This window comes from Lissotriton helveticus, chromosome 2_1 (assembly GCF_964261635.1).
Source record: "Lissotriton helveticus chromosome 2_1, aLisHel1.1, whole genome shotgun sequence".
NCBI lineage: Eukaryota > Metazoa > Chordata > Amphibia > Caudata > Salamandridae > Lissotriton > Lissotriton helveticus.
In genome coordinates, this window is record NC_136059.1 from 1156071657 (window position 1) to 1156085816 (window position 14160).

Below are 14160 nucleotides of genomic sequence, written 5' to 3' on the forward strand. Positions count from 1 at the left end.
GGTAGGTTGATGTTCTTTGTACCATGGGTCTCAGGAATGCGTCCGCAAACCTAGAGGCTGGTTCAAGGACTGACCCAATCCCCGATACGATCGGTCTGCCCGGTGGGTTCTCAAGGTCCTTGTGGATCTTGGGTAAGATGTACAAGTAAGGGGTCCTTGGGTTCTTTTGACACAGAAATTCCCCTTCTTTATTGGTAATCCAGTTGTGCGACAGTGCCTTCTCTACCATTGTCTTGATTTTGATTGTTATTCTCTCAGTTGGATCCGATGGAAGGATTTCATAGTTCCTTTTGTCTTGTAACAGCCTGGTGCACTCCTTGTCATATTGTTCTCTATTCATTAGTACAGTTGCACCCCCTTTGTCCGCTGGTTTTATGACCAATTGTTTGTTGTTACTTAACGATACATACTGCTGTGGCGAGCGTGATATGCCCCATGAGCTGACAATCGGTAGGTATTCACCGCGGCGCTCTGAAAAAAAGGAAACCACGCCCTTAGCGTCATAAACAAACACACTCTGCGAGGAGTGAAGCCCATATCTCGAAAACCAAATGTTTTGAGACCTTTGGTAAAAGTCTTTGACTTACATTGTCCGCATAGTCCCTAAGCCTTACTTCTACCCGTGTTGCCGCTCTGTAGAATGCTCGCGTGTGGGGAGCGGTGATCATTTAAGCTGTACTACGCGCTGGTGTCACGTTGGAAGTCTCCTTTACAACACTAGCGCGCTAACCCAAAATGGCCGCCTGCGATGGAACGCGGGTGTGCTACTGCGGAAGTCTTACTTCCATGTCTATTAATGTTCAACAGTTGCTAGCCCATCGGAGATTAGAAAGGAATTGATTATCGGAGATGGGATCTCTATAAATCGGCTATTAATCCATCAGTGATAATTTTATTTCTATTTCCTTAAAATTAAGGGAAGATAATTTCTTATGTGAAAAGGTCGTTACTGAGGATTTTAGAACCTCTAGGAAAAGAAGACCTGGACTGCGTTGTAGGTTGGATTGCCAAATTAGGGGAACAGATGTTCGAAGTAATTGGACCTCTGCCCTGTTTGTGTTACAGGTTTGCTCCCGAATTTAGAAAAAACAATGTTGGACATATAGGCTGGACAGCGGGGCTAGCTAATTACATAGGCTTCGGTAGACATAGTTTATTGGGGTGTAAGGTTTGACCACTATGAGGTTTTTGTGCACAGTAGTTACACCACAGTCACACTGTTTTAAGAAGGGTGTTTTCTCCGCATGCAAATAATTCTTGGATCGTGGTAGGGACATAGGTCTTTAAATTAGCCACGGATAGGGGGGTGCCTCTGAGAGGGGAGTAGGTACAGGTATGCTATAACTGACCCCATAGAATTTCATCGTTCAATCCATGTTTGTTGGACTGGACACGAAAAACCCATCTCTGTTCCTTTTCCAGGAGATGTTTTTCGTTGTCAATCTGTTCAATTATAGTCCACATTATGTCTTCAGGTTTATGGCCACTTTCTAAGAAGTGGTTTGTTAGTTTAGTGCTGGACTTCTTACACTTGATTGTGCTTTTGTGCTCGCCTATTCTCAACTTCACCGCCCTGCTCGTCATGCCAATATATTCGAGCTTGCAGGGACAGGTGATGAGATATACGACATTGGAACTGTTACAGTTGCTGAATGTTCTTTGTTCCCATGTTGTCCCGTTGTTGAAGGTCAGTTTCTTGCTTTTTCTGGTCAGACAGCATACCTTGCATCCGCCGCACGGGTAGTGCCCTTGTACAAAGTTTGGATTGCCTTGGTTATTGACCTTGTTGTCCTTGGGTCTGGTATGTACCAATATATCTCTGACACTCTGTGCTCTTTTATGTGAAAACATAGGTTTTGGAATTTCCAGACCCCCGCTATTTAGAATCTTCCAATTCTTGTTTATGATTTTACTCACTTGATCTGAGTTGGTGTTATACGTGGTGACACATATTGGTCTCTGCACTTCCACTTTTTTTACTTTTTCTTCCAGGAGGCTCTCTCTACAATTGTTCCTTACTCTTTTATAGGCTTGGTCGATGATCTTTAGAGGGTAATTCCTCATTTGCAACTTTTTCCGTAGATCGTCTGACTGTGATTTGAAATTGGCAACTTCCGTGCAGTTCCTACGGAGTCGCAAGAACTGACCGTAGGGTAGATTGTCCCTCAGATGTCTCGGATGAAAGCTCTGGTACATCAAGAGACAGTTCTTAGAGGTGCTCTTAAAATGGGTTGTTGTCATCAGTCTGCCATTCTTGGGGAAGATGTTCAGATCCAGAAATATCAGATTTGTTTTTGTCGTGACACTGGTGAATTTGAGGAATTCATCTTGGTAGTTGAGCCATGTCAGGAACTGTTGGGCGGTCTTATCATCTCCATCCCAGATGATAAGGATGTCATCAATGTACCTCTTCCAGGTCAAGATCCTTTGCCGGAATGGGTTACTGGTACTCAGTATCTTGGTTTCCTCAAGGTGGTGAACATAGAGACCAGCTATGCTTGGAGCAAATGTGCTTCCCATGCTGGTCCCATGTTTTTGGAGGTACAGGGTGCCATTGTGCTCAAAACAATTCTCCTTAAGTGCCAAAGAGCAGCATTCCATCACCACGTTTCGTGGGGTTTGGTACTCCCAATCGTCTGCGAAGAGGACATCTTCAATTATTGCCAGGGTTTCGTTGTGGGGCAAGCTCGTATATAAGCTTTCCACATCGCAGCTGATTAACAGCTGTGTGTTAGGGTCAAATGACACCTCCTCGAGTAGATTTAACACATCCTTTGTGTCTCTGAGGTAGGTTGATGTTCTTTGTACCATGGGTCTTAGGAATGCGTCCGCAAACCTAGAGGCTGGTTCAAGGACTGACCCAATCCCCGATACGATCGGTCTGCCCGGTGGGTTCTCAAGGTCCTTGTGGATCTTGGGTAAGATGTACAAGTAAGGGGTCCTTGGGTTCTTTTGACACAGAAATTCCCCTTCTTTATTGGTAATCCAGTTGTGCGACAGTGCCTCCTCTACCATTGTCTTGATTTTGATTGTTATTCTCTCAGTTGGATCCGATGGAAGGATTTCATAGTTCCTTTTGTCTTGTAACAGCCTGGTGCACTCCTTGTCATATTGTTCTCTATTCATTAGTACAGTTGCACCCCCTTTGTCCGCTGGTTTTATGACCAATTGTTTGTTGTTACTTAATTCACGGAGCGCTTGTCGTTCTTCGTTGGAAACATTTTGGAAGACTCGTTTCTGCATTGGGTCGAGAGCTTCCAGATCTTTCATGACTGCTTTCTCGAAGGTCAGGAGTTCTACAGGGAGAGTGTTGTTCAACGGAGTAAAGGTGGATCGTGGCTTGAGTCCAGTGTCTCCTTTTTCTTGTGTGTCCATCTTATCTTTGAAAAAGACCTGTAACTTAAGTCTCCTTATGAATTCCTGTATTTCCTTGCAGAGGTGGAATTTGTCCATGTTGGCAGTAGGGACATATCCTAAGCCTTTCTCCAGTATTCTTTTCTGTGGCTCAGATAGTTCGTTGCCCATTAGATTTACAACCAGGCTCATTTCTGGTTCTTCGATGCCCCTGGCATGCTCCTGGTTGATACTCTTGGAGTTCCTTCTTCTTCGTTGCTCCAGTGTACCGAGTTGCCTCTCCGATTCCTTCCCTTGGTCTGTCCTCGGCGCGCCCCTAAAAAAGGACCCGAGTTGTCAAAGTATCCGTAGTCTTGTTGGAATCCCCATGGTGGAAAAGGGGCATTTGGATGTTGGAAGGGTGGCGGACCGAACTGTTGTGGGGGGTACATCATTGGCTGGGGATAGCTGTTCCATCCCCTCATGCCCCGATTGTTGGGTCGTCGGAAATTCCTTCGTGTGCCCTGGTATCTGGGGCTTTTGTTGCCACTCGAGTTGGAGCTGTTAGATCCGGCGTCCGATGAACCGTCATTAGAAGCATTGTCGCTTGATGGTTTATAATTCTCCTTTATGTAGGGGTAGATCTTTTCTTTACTCCACCTACTTGTATCTTTCTGAAGTTTTTCATATTTACTGTCTTTGAGAGATATTTCAAAGTCATTCAATGTTTTGTTTAGTTCTCAAAACATTTGGTTTTCGAGATATGGGCTTCACTCCTCGCAGAGTATGTTTGTTTATGACGCTAAGGGCGTGGTTTCCTTTTTTTCAGAGCGCCGCGGTGAATACCTACCGATTGTCAGCTCATGGGGCATATCACGCTCGCCACAGCAGTATGTATCGTTAACCATTCAAAAGTTGGGGTGTGCCCCGTTTTGGGGATTTTTATTGATTCAATGACTAATTCTAAGACCAGTTAAAGAAATCGGGTTCCTCGTTTTTAACCCTGTGGGGTGTCGCTGTATGCATTGAGTTATGAGAGTGTGTGTGTGTGGAGATTGAAACAGCCCTAATTACAAGGGGCACCACAATGTTCGGCGATTTTTTCACGAACAGTCAGGGGATGGCAGATTGAACCATCACTCTGTCCATAAAGTCTTGAGTTTAGGCTTTATGTAATGGGCAAATGAATATGATGAGTGGAATTGTGGCGCAAACAATAACGAAAGCGCAGAGATAAACCACAGCTACAAATGTAAACATCTGTGTTTTTCTCCTATGTTCGGCGATATTCACGAACAATCAGGGGATGGCAGATTGAACCATCACTCTGTCCATAAAGTCTTGAGTTTATTCTTTATGCAATGGGTAAATGAATGTGATGAGTGGAATTGTGGCGCAAACAATAATGAAAGCGCAGAGATAAAACCACAGCTACAAATGTAAATATCTGTGTTTTTCTCCCTCTTTTTTCCTATTTTCTTTACAGAGACCGCATTCAGGTCATCATTTTTAGATATTTTTGCTTCCCTGGGGCCAGCTCATGCCCTGAAGCTTAAACTAACAGTGGATTTTTACTGCTAGTTTTTAGGACGACAGGCTGACAACACTTAGCAACTGAGCTTTGTTCTAGTAGGGACCATTAGAAGGTCCTGATGAGTAGGCAGTAGGGGACTGCCTACGAAACATGTAGACCAGGTTGTAGCGATTAGCTCAACCCCAAAACCCCCTTCTTAACGTCCCCAGCTAGGGAAGTGAATAAATTGTTTTTTTCCACTAGCCAGAGGATTTTTAACCTTTTTTATTCCCACACATAGTTAGTTCCCTACACTTCACTGACATCACCCACCTTGCACTGTCACATAGTCCTGTCACCATATTAGTGCTCCCGCGTAGTCGGTCAGGTCGTAGCACGCCCCGCCCCGTAGAGGGACGGGAAGACCCCAATGATGAAGCATGACACTACTGGATTTTTTTAGTGTGTGAGGGGTATTTTAAAAAGCACATTGCGCTCTCATCTTTACTACCCTAAGAGAGAGTATTTTCACTATATTTTCACCACCCACAAAAAACAAATAATACAAATATATCACTACACATTGATAGAATCTCTTTGCATATTATACAAGTGCCTTAGAGGTGCAACGGGCATTTGTACTCACTATGCGCGCCCCGGGGCACCTTGGATTTACAGAAGGGGCTGCAGACGCTAGTGCGTCCCCTTCTGTAATACCAATAGCGCTAGTGAACATAAAGTTCCAGCGCTATCTTAACCGCATGCGTGCGGGCGGAATTCCGCTCGTCCGCTGGGATTTTTTAAAGCGCATGTTACGTGACGAGCTGGGCTCGTCATCAGCGTGCCAGGAGGCTACCTCATGACGAGCCCAGCTCGTCATCAGCGTGGAAGGGGTTAAAGGGGGCGTACCGTCATTTACACTGGGGCATGGCCACATGCAAATGAGGGAATCCCTTCACCTCTGCGCCTACGCCATATTACAGATGCGGGCACAGAGGGAAAGAAGCCGTCAGGAGGCGCACTGTCAGTGTCCTCCATGATGGCAGCCCTCTGGAGGTGGAAAATGAGTCCCTCAGACACCCCCTTGCAGGCACATGCAGACATTCACTGCACCTGCCTGCAAGGGGATCTCTGTTCCCACTTCAAAGTACAAGCGGGTTGCCGCCTGCAACTGTGAAAACAGAGAGTGGCTTCAAAGCAGCTGCTTCATTGTTCACAGAAATGCGTTGCCCCCAGGGCAGCGCAAGGTCATGACTGCCCTTAGAGCAGCGCATTCACCATAATGTGGCGCATTTTCATTGTTTGAGGTGCACCTGGCACAAGCAATGAAAATGCGGCAGGTGCAAAATTCGGGCCCCCGCTTTCTTTCCAGTTTCTCTCAAGATAACTTCCAAAGCAGGACTTTGAGAAAAAAAAGAATGGAAAGGCTCTGACCCATTAGGCATTTTCTCCCTGCTTATCACTGCCATTGTTTTTCACTCTACTCTATCACAGACAATGTATAGCAACCTTATGTCCCACCAGTCTGCCTGCCACAACTAACATAAAAGGAGTACCACTGAGTTGGGTAACAATAAACATCTGTTATTCAGCGCCAAGATACCCTTGGGTAACCGTGCGCTTTACAAATACACATGTTATGTTACCAAAGCCCCCCTTCGAAGATGAAGAAGCATTTCTCTCCTTCTTCGCCGACTCTATTTCTATCTGTGTGAGCTCCACATCACAATAACACCACAGAGGAAGAGAAGGGTCCGAGGGATATTTAAAGACCTGCCATAGTTCATATCCCCCAACAGCAAATTATACAACAGACAGAGAACAAGGGGTCTTATTGGAAGAGCCAGGTCAAATAGATCCTACTCTGATAACAGTTGTAGGCACTAAATCACCATACAGCCTGTAGATATCGGGGGTACATACTAATGCAACTAAGTCAAGAGCCAAAGTGGTCGTCAGTGAGACTCACAAAAGAAATAATAATGGATTCCCATCAAATGTCTTACGATGATCTATATTCTCATCTGGTCATCCAAAAACATGGGGTGGTCCCTCGATCATTGGGACCATGTCCACACCCAGTCGCTAGAAAAGTCTCAGTGAGTCAAACCCACACACACTGTGTTGACCATGAGATAGATGACAAAGTATGGGAATATGTGCAGTGCAAAGAATATTGATGATGTGGTGAGATAAAATAGAGTGGTGAAAGCAAAGGTCAAAAATGTTTTATTCAGATGGTTGTTTCACCCTCTAATTAAAACCAAGAAGAGTGCAAATGACAAGGCAGACTTAAACAAATATCGACTGCCATAAAAAGGCGAACATGTTTCAGCCACTAGGAAAAAGAGGTTCCACAGGCTTTCTTCAGGGTCTCTGTTCTCAAAAGTTTGCTACCGCTAATGTGAATATACCTTAAATCAAAATAAGTGAAAACAGAAAAAGGACATAACTGGACATATTAGTCCATAGTCAGCTAGCTCTGTGTCAAAAACTGGAGTAGTCTCACATCTAGAGAAAAAGGGGGGACAAACACAAGGCTCTCAGTCCAAAATGCATAGTATTAGTACCCTTCTATTTTGAAGAAGCATTTCAAAAATTCATCACTCACCCACATTGACCGGGGGCTACGCCTCACCTCTCCTGGACCCTGCTCAGGAAGACGGAGGCCCCGATTTCGCTCCTAGAGCATACCCTGTTTCTCAACAAATCCACACTTAATTTTAACTCCTCTCTCATTAGTGCTCATTCGGTGGCACCCTAGCTCACTCTCAATTGACTTTGTCACACAAAGGAATCTTAAAATGCATGCAAACAGCCGTAGCAGAGGTCCATGCTGGTTAAAAGACCCACTGCTCCGGACTGTCCTCCTATTCGAATGTCGTATGGGGCTGTGCTCGAATATCATGTGGGACTTGTGCTTTACGTGCTTATATACAGGGACCCATCGATCGTTCAAACACTAATTTGTCAAACAACCGCTAGTCAGACCCCCATAGGAGTCAACCTGCCACTTCTTCTAACATGTGGCTGGGACTATGAGATCTCTAACACAGAGCTGCAATCCCTGACTGAAATATATTTAGTAAACACACAAGCTGGCAACTAAGTTAGAATCATGCAAACATTCCTCATTCGGCAGACTGACCTGTCCGTCGTTGCCTTGTTGTAGGCTTTGAGTCAGGGGGAAGGCATCCGACTGTTGGAGTAGAAAGTATTTAAACACTATCTTGGTCAAGGGCGGAGTCCCGTTACCCGGGGTCTGCCCACTTCACAATCCATTTGTTTGTTGTTATCTAACAAATGTACTTCATTATAGTTTCAATCTTCATCATATGATTGATTTCGAGTTCGCGCGCGCTTACCCGGTATAAACAGATTGGGTAGTCATTGTTTAGATTACATCCGGGGAGCGCGACTCGAATCTCGCGAGCAGATCCGGAACTACAAAATGACATCATCAAGTGACGAAATGTAGTCCGGTAGACAAACCGCGTGTTTCAAAGAAATAGATATATCGAGTGCTGTTTACGGGGCAATATAAGAACAATGGACACAGTGTATATCAGAATGACATCCCCTTACAGGCTAGCCCATGGAATCTCATCATTTAATCCCAGGGAATCTGTAGAAAGTTCATATATCCAACGTTGTTCTTTGGTGAATAAAAACTTCGTAACATCCCCAGTATGTGATGGTATGAAGGGCTTTTCTAGAACTGTCCAAGTGAATTCCTCTTCTGTATGTTTGAATTCAACAAAATGTCTTGTAAGTTTGGTTATGGTCTTTCTACATCTGAATGCACTCTTGTGTTCCATGGGCTAGCCTGTAAGGGGATGTCATTCTGATATACACTGTGTCCATTGTTCTTATATTGCCCCGTAAACAGCACTCGATAATTCTATTCCTTTGAAACACGCGGTTTGTCTACCGGACTACATTTCGTCACTTGATGATGTCATTTTGTAGTTCCGGATCCGCTCGCGAGATTCGAGTCGCGCTCCCCGGATGTAATCTAAACAGTGACTACCAAATCTGCTTATACCGGGTAAGCGCATGCGAACTCGAAATCAATCATAAGATGAAGATTGAAACTATAATGAAGTACTTTTGTTAGATAACAACAAACAAATGGATTGTGAAGTGGGCGGACCCCGGGTAACGGGACTCCGCCCTTGACCAAGATAGTGTTTAAATACTTTCTACTCCAACAGTTGGATGCCTTCCCCCTGACTCAGAGCCTACAACGAGGCAACGACGGACAGGTCAGTCTGCCGAATGAGGAATGTTTGCATGATTCTGACTTAGTTGCCAGCTTGTGTGTTTACTAAATATATTTCAGTCAGGGATTGCAGCTCTGTGTTAGAGATCTCATAGTCCCAGCCACATGTTAGAACAAGTGGCAGGTTGACTCGTATGGGGGTCTGACTAGCGGTTGTTTGACAAATTAGTGTTTGAATGATCGGTGGGTCCCTGTATATAACCACGTAAAGCACAAGTCCCACATGATATTCGAGCACAGTCCCATACGACATTCGAATAGGAGGACAGTCCGGAGCAGTGGGTCTTTTAACCAGCATGGACCTCTGCTACGGCTGTTTGCATGCATTTTAAGATTCCCTTGTGTGACAAAGTCAATTGAGAGTGAGCTAGGGTGCCACCGAATGAGCACTAATGAGAGAGGAGTTAAAATTAAGTGTGGATTTGGTAAGAAACAGGGTATGCTCTAGGAGCGAAATGTTTTACTCAAGACACCTTACACTTCTCTCTCATAGAGCGGGGCCTCCGTCTACCTGAGCAGGGTCCAGGAGAGGTGAGGCGTAGCCCCCGGTCAATCTGGGTGAGTGATGAATTTTTGAAATGCTTCTTCAAAATAGAAGGGTACTAATACTATGCATTTTGGACTGAGAGCCTTGTGTTTGTCCCCCCTTTTTCTCTAGATGTGAGACTACTCCAGTTTTTGACACGTAGCGAGCTGACTATGGACTAATATGTCCAGTTATATCCTTTTTCTGTTTTCACTTATTTTGATTTAAGGTATATTCACATTAGCAGTAGCAAACTTTTGAGAACAGAGGCCCTGAAGAAAGCCTGTGGAACCTCTTTTTCCTAGTGGCTGAAACATGTTGGCCTTTTTATGGCAGTCGATATTTGTTTAAGTCTGCCTTGTCATTTGCACTGTTCTTGGTTTTAATTAGAGGGTGAAACAACCATCTGAATAAAACATTTTTGACCTTTGCTTTCACCACTCTATTTTATCTCACCACATAATCACTATTCTTTGCACTTCACATATTCCCATACTTTGTCATCTATCTCATGGTCAACACAGTGTGTGTGGGTTTGACTCACTGAGACTTTTCTAGCAACTGGGTGAGGACATGGTCCCAATGATCGAGGGACATACCACCCAATGTTTTTGGATGACCAGATGAGAATATAGATCATCGTAAGACATTTGATGGGAATCCATTATTATTTCTTTTGTGAGTCTCACTGACAACCACTTGTGCTCTTGATTTAGTTGCATTAGTATGTACCCCCGATATCTACAGGCTGTATGGTGATTTAGTGCCTACAACTGTTATCAGAGTAGGATCTATTTGACCTGGCTCTTCCAAAAGGACCCATTGAGCTCCACATCAGACATAACCTGTGCCATTGATGCACTAAACATCAATCAGATGACATACGCTAATTCTAAACCTTCTACAAAATACCTTAAGAAAACCAGAGACAAACAAACTCTCTTGGCCCACCTCCTATTGCAATAACAAGTAGGACCTCATTACTAAATACTCACACTTTCAGTTCCCTGCTGTCTTCACGAGTTCAGATTCAACTTATAGTTGGGGTTTGACCCAAATCTTTTTGTTATAGCTTTTTGCAGCGGAATATCCTTTACATATCCTCGCCAATTTCTGTTTCATTTCCTCTGTTTCAATGATGGGAACAAGTATTGTGGCAAAGAATTTCCTAGCTATCAACACTTTTGCCTGCCCCAGCACTGGGGTCTAGTAGTCTCTTATATTCTCTGTTGATGGAAGCAGGGTCACCTCACACCAGTTCTTCAGTGCATCTGTGCCTGAGTTGGTGGTCAATTTTTAGCTCTCACAGCCCATTCTCAAATAAAATAATAGAACAGGCATCTCTTCTGTACTTGATCAGTTTCCTTTTCAGCACAGAGTGAGCGGCCTGCATTCTCTTTCCTCTACAAGGGTATAGGTAGAGAGCTCTGGGAAATAGTATGACTAGAGCAGCACCTCTTTATACCTTACGGCAGAGGTCATCAAACTTTTGTCGGCCGAGCCACCCCATCTAAACCTTTTTACAAGTCGAGCCCCCCCACCACTACCACCATGTGACAAAAAAGTTCTGAAAGCTGGCACTCTGCATCATTGATAGCCATTCCCTCCTGTAGAACACAGGTCGTATTGGGCAAATAATATTAAATAAAGGTAGAGTGTTTAGTAAACTGAAGTTTTGGTAGTCCATGTACTTATTTTAAAGTTCAAATGAAAAGACTCCAAGAAAATAATTAGCACAAAAAATTACATTGGTGCTTTCTATTTCACATAAAACACAAAATTTAGGATAGATTAGCAAAAACATCCCAAAACACAGGTGTGGGAGTGCATGTTGTTCTCCACAGAGACAATGTGTGGATGGATTCTTGCTTCTGCTATACTTAGGTTGAGCTCCACTCTTGAGCAGTGCCTTGAAACAGGAGTGCTCACAACATTTTTTAATATATTTTTTGCAGTTTTATATAGTGCAAACATGACCCAAAGGTATTGGAGCACTTTACAGGAGCATCTTTTACATTACACAAGCACACATTCATTTTTTGTAAGCACAGGGAAATTAAGTGATTTGCCCAGAATCACAGGATGTTGAGCAGACATCAAGAATTGAACCTGGTTTCCCAGCTCTACAGTTATCATCTCTGGCTGTTGTGCCACATCCTTGCCCCTAAACAAGATATCAGAAAAAGAAGTTCCACATAACATGCTTTCTGACACAATTGAAAAATTGATTATGTGGTGTACGGCCAGGTGTTGCCATGCTTCCGGTTTTAGACGTCACATGGCTTGAGGAGAGCTCTAGTGGGCAGTCTCCCCTGTGAGCTGTCCCATTTTAATCTCTGCCCTCCCTGCAAGTTCCAACAGCAGCTAGGGCAGTGGGGTCTGATTGCATTGCTAAACACTGATAATCCGTAGTCCCCCTTTGTCACTCACCTCCACGCAGACATGGCTGAAGAGCATGGGTACATGAGGCAGGTCACAACAGTGAAATATGTTATGGACACAGATTTTATCAGAGAATTGACAGTATCTCAATCGGTGGTGGCAGCCATGTCAAAGGCCTTAAAAAACATACTGAACCTCCTGTCTGACCAGTTTCGACTTGCAAAGGGTCGCAGTTCGGACACACCCTGTGGGTGCAGTAGGGTCCCCAAAGTGTCGATCAGAGATAAGAGAAATCCGGAACAAAGGCATACTCTTTTGACAAGTTTCAGTTGTGAAGACCAGAGGGATGAGGTAGCTGCTGGGGCCAGTGGTTAATATTGACCAGATAAGGGTGCCGCCCATAAGGGGCTTCTGACTAAGACCTGGGGGATACAAATGCCTTTACATCAGGTGTGCAACGCCCAAAGGGCTCAAAGGGCATTGTCATGTGTGTCAGCCCGGTATGAGACAGCTTCCCCGGGCACACACACAGAGAGTTTTGGAGCTACCAGCCGCACCTGAGTACTTCACAGGTCTTTAAAAGACCATTTCGCGCTAACAAGTCTTTGCTTTTTTTTAACCCTTCTTAGAGCCCCTGAATGTCTACTCTTCCTATTGCTGGCCGAATTAGCCCCCCTCCCTAACTGTTGCGCCTCTGGCCTCTGACCTGTGACTCCAGACACTCTCAGCCAAGCCCAGCTCGCGAAGGTGAAGTGGAGGGGTGAAGTGCGCACCCCCCAGAAGGGATGCTGCCCCCCCCAGGGGGGTGCCCCACAGTTTGAAGACCTAAGTTCTATAGGCATTGCGGTGAGTGTTCCCACACAGCTCCCATGTTTTTTGACACATTCCCAGATTTACAAGGATTTCTAAACATGGTAATGATTAAAAAATATGCTCCCACAGAGAGGCGTAATGATGAGACCTCTTTCTATATGTGCTGAATTCTGCAGCACATATTGAAAAAGGAAAAAGCCTCTCAGTATTGTTTTTGTGCAGGAAGGTGCCCCTTCCTACACAAAAACAATCCTTACATGGGTACCTGTATTGGCACTAGGTTGACAAATTGTCACCAGCACCACAGAAAAGGATAAAAATTCACCATGCTGGATAAATACTGTACATTCCTGCACTTTCCCAGTGACACAGGGCAGCGCAGCAAGGTGGCTTGCTGCATTGCCCTGCACCACTAATTTTATAAATATGCCCAGAGGTATGTAATTTGGTACAAAAGTCATCCGCGAAACCTGCTTAATGTATTTTCTGTATAGATTTTAAATTCACATTGTAAACATTACCAGCACAGAACATGCGGACGCAGCAGACATGCAGCTGCACACTTCTCGCAAGAAATTTTCTGCTCAAAACAAGTATCCTACTATTGTAAATTGCGAGATCAGTGTAAGCGTAGGAAAAACTGAAATTAGATAATATGCACTTGATAACTCAAGTTGTATAAAATTACAGCGGCGTTTATACAAATTTTGCACAGGCTGTTTAGATCTTGCTGTACCCTGCTAAGGCACATGCATGTACTGATATCACACACTTTGTGAAGAACAGGGTCCTATAGTAAGACTGACCCAAGGTCAGACAGAAAGCCATCTACTCAAGCTAAGCAAATAATTTAAAAGTCTCAATTTCAATAAATTCTGTACCCAACATCTACCTGTGCTAATTATTCCGGTCTTCTTCCATCCTTATCCGTCATGGTGCCCCTCATCTTGAGACAGTCTGTTAAAAGCATGAAAGCAAAGTTTTACTCTGCTATTAAATTCTGCTCTACCTTTGTGACTGGGATTTAAAGTCATGATCCAAAGGTGGGCCAGAACCTAGATTGCTGAATGGCCTAATCAGAGAGGAGTGGTCTTCGTAGCATGCGGAAACATAAACGGCAAAAGCATTATTCACGAAAAATAAACTCCGAAGTATGATACCCAAGTTTCGACCTTACTTCAATTCCACCTACACAAATATCAACTGCAACCTACTTCACCATGAAGCACTTGATTCCAAATACACCAGGATCGAGTTACTGTAATAATATAACACAGTCTGCTCAATTGAATTTAGCACTTTAAAACAGCC

General features: G+C 44.2%; 1 long non-coding RNA gene across 1 annotated transcript in view; it reads left to right on the top strand.

Moving 5' to 3' along the window:
- Positions 1 to 8904: 8904 nt before the first annotated feature.
- LOC144819633 (uncharacterized) overlaps positions 8905 to 14160 on the top strand; it is a 92776-nt gene continuing 87520 nt past the window's right edge. Inside the window, exon 1 of the long non-coding RNA XR_013607487.1 lies at positions 8905 to 9111. This is a non-coding gene — a long non-coding RNA (uncharacterized LOC144819633). The remainder of the gene's footprint in view (positions 9112 to 14160) is intronic.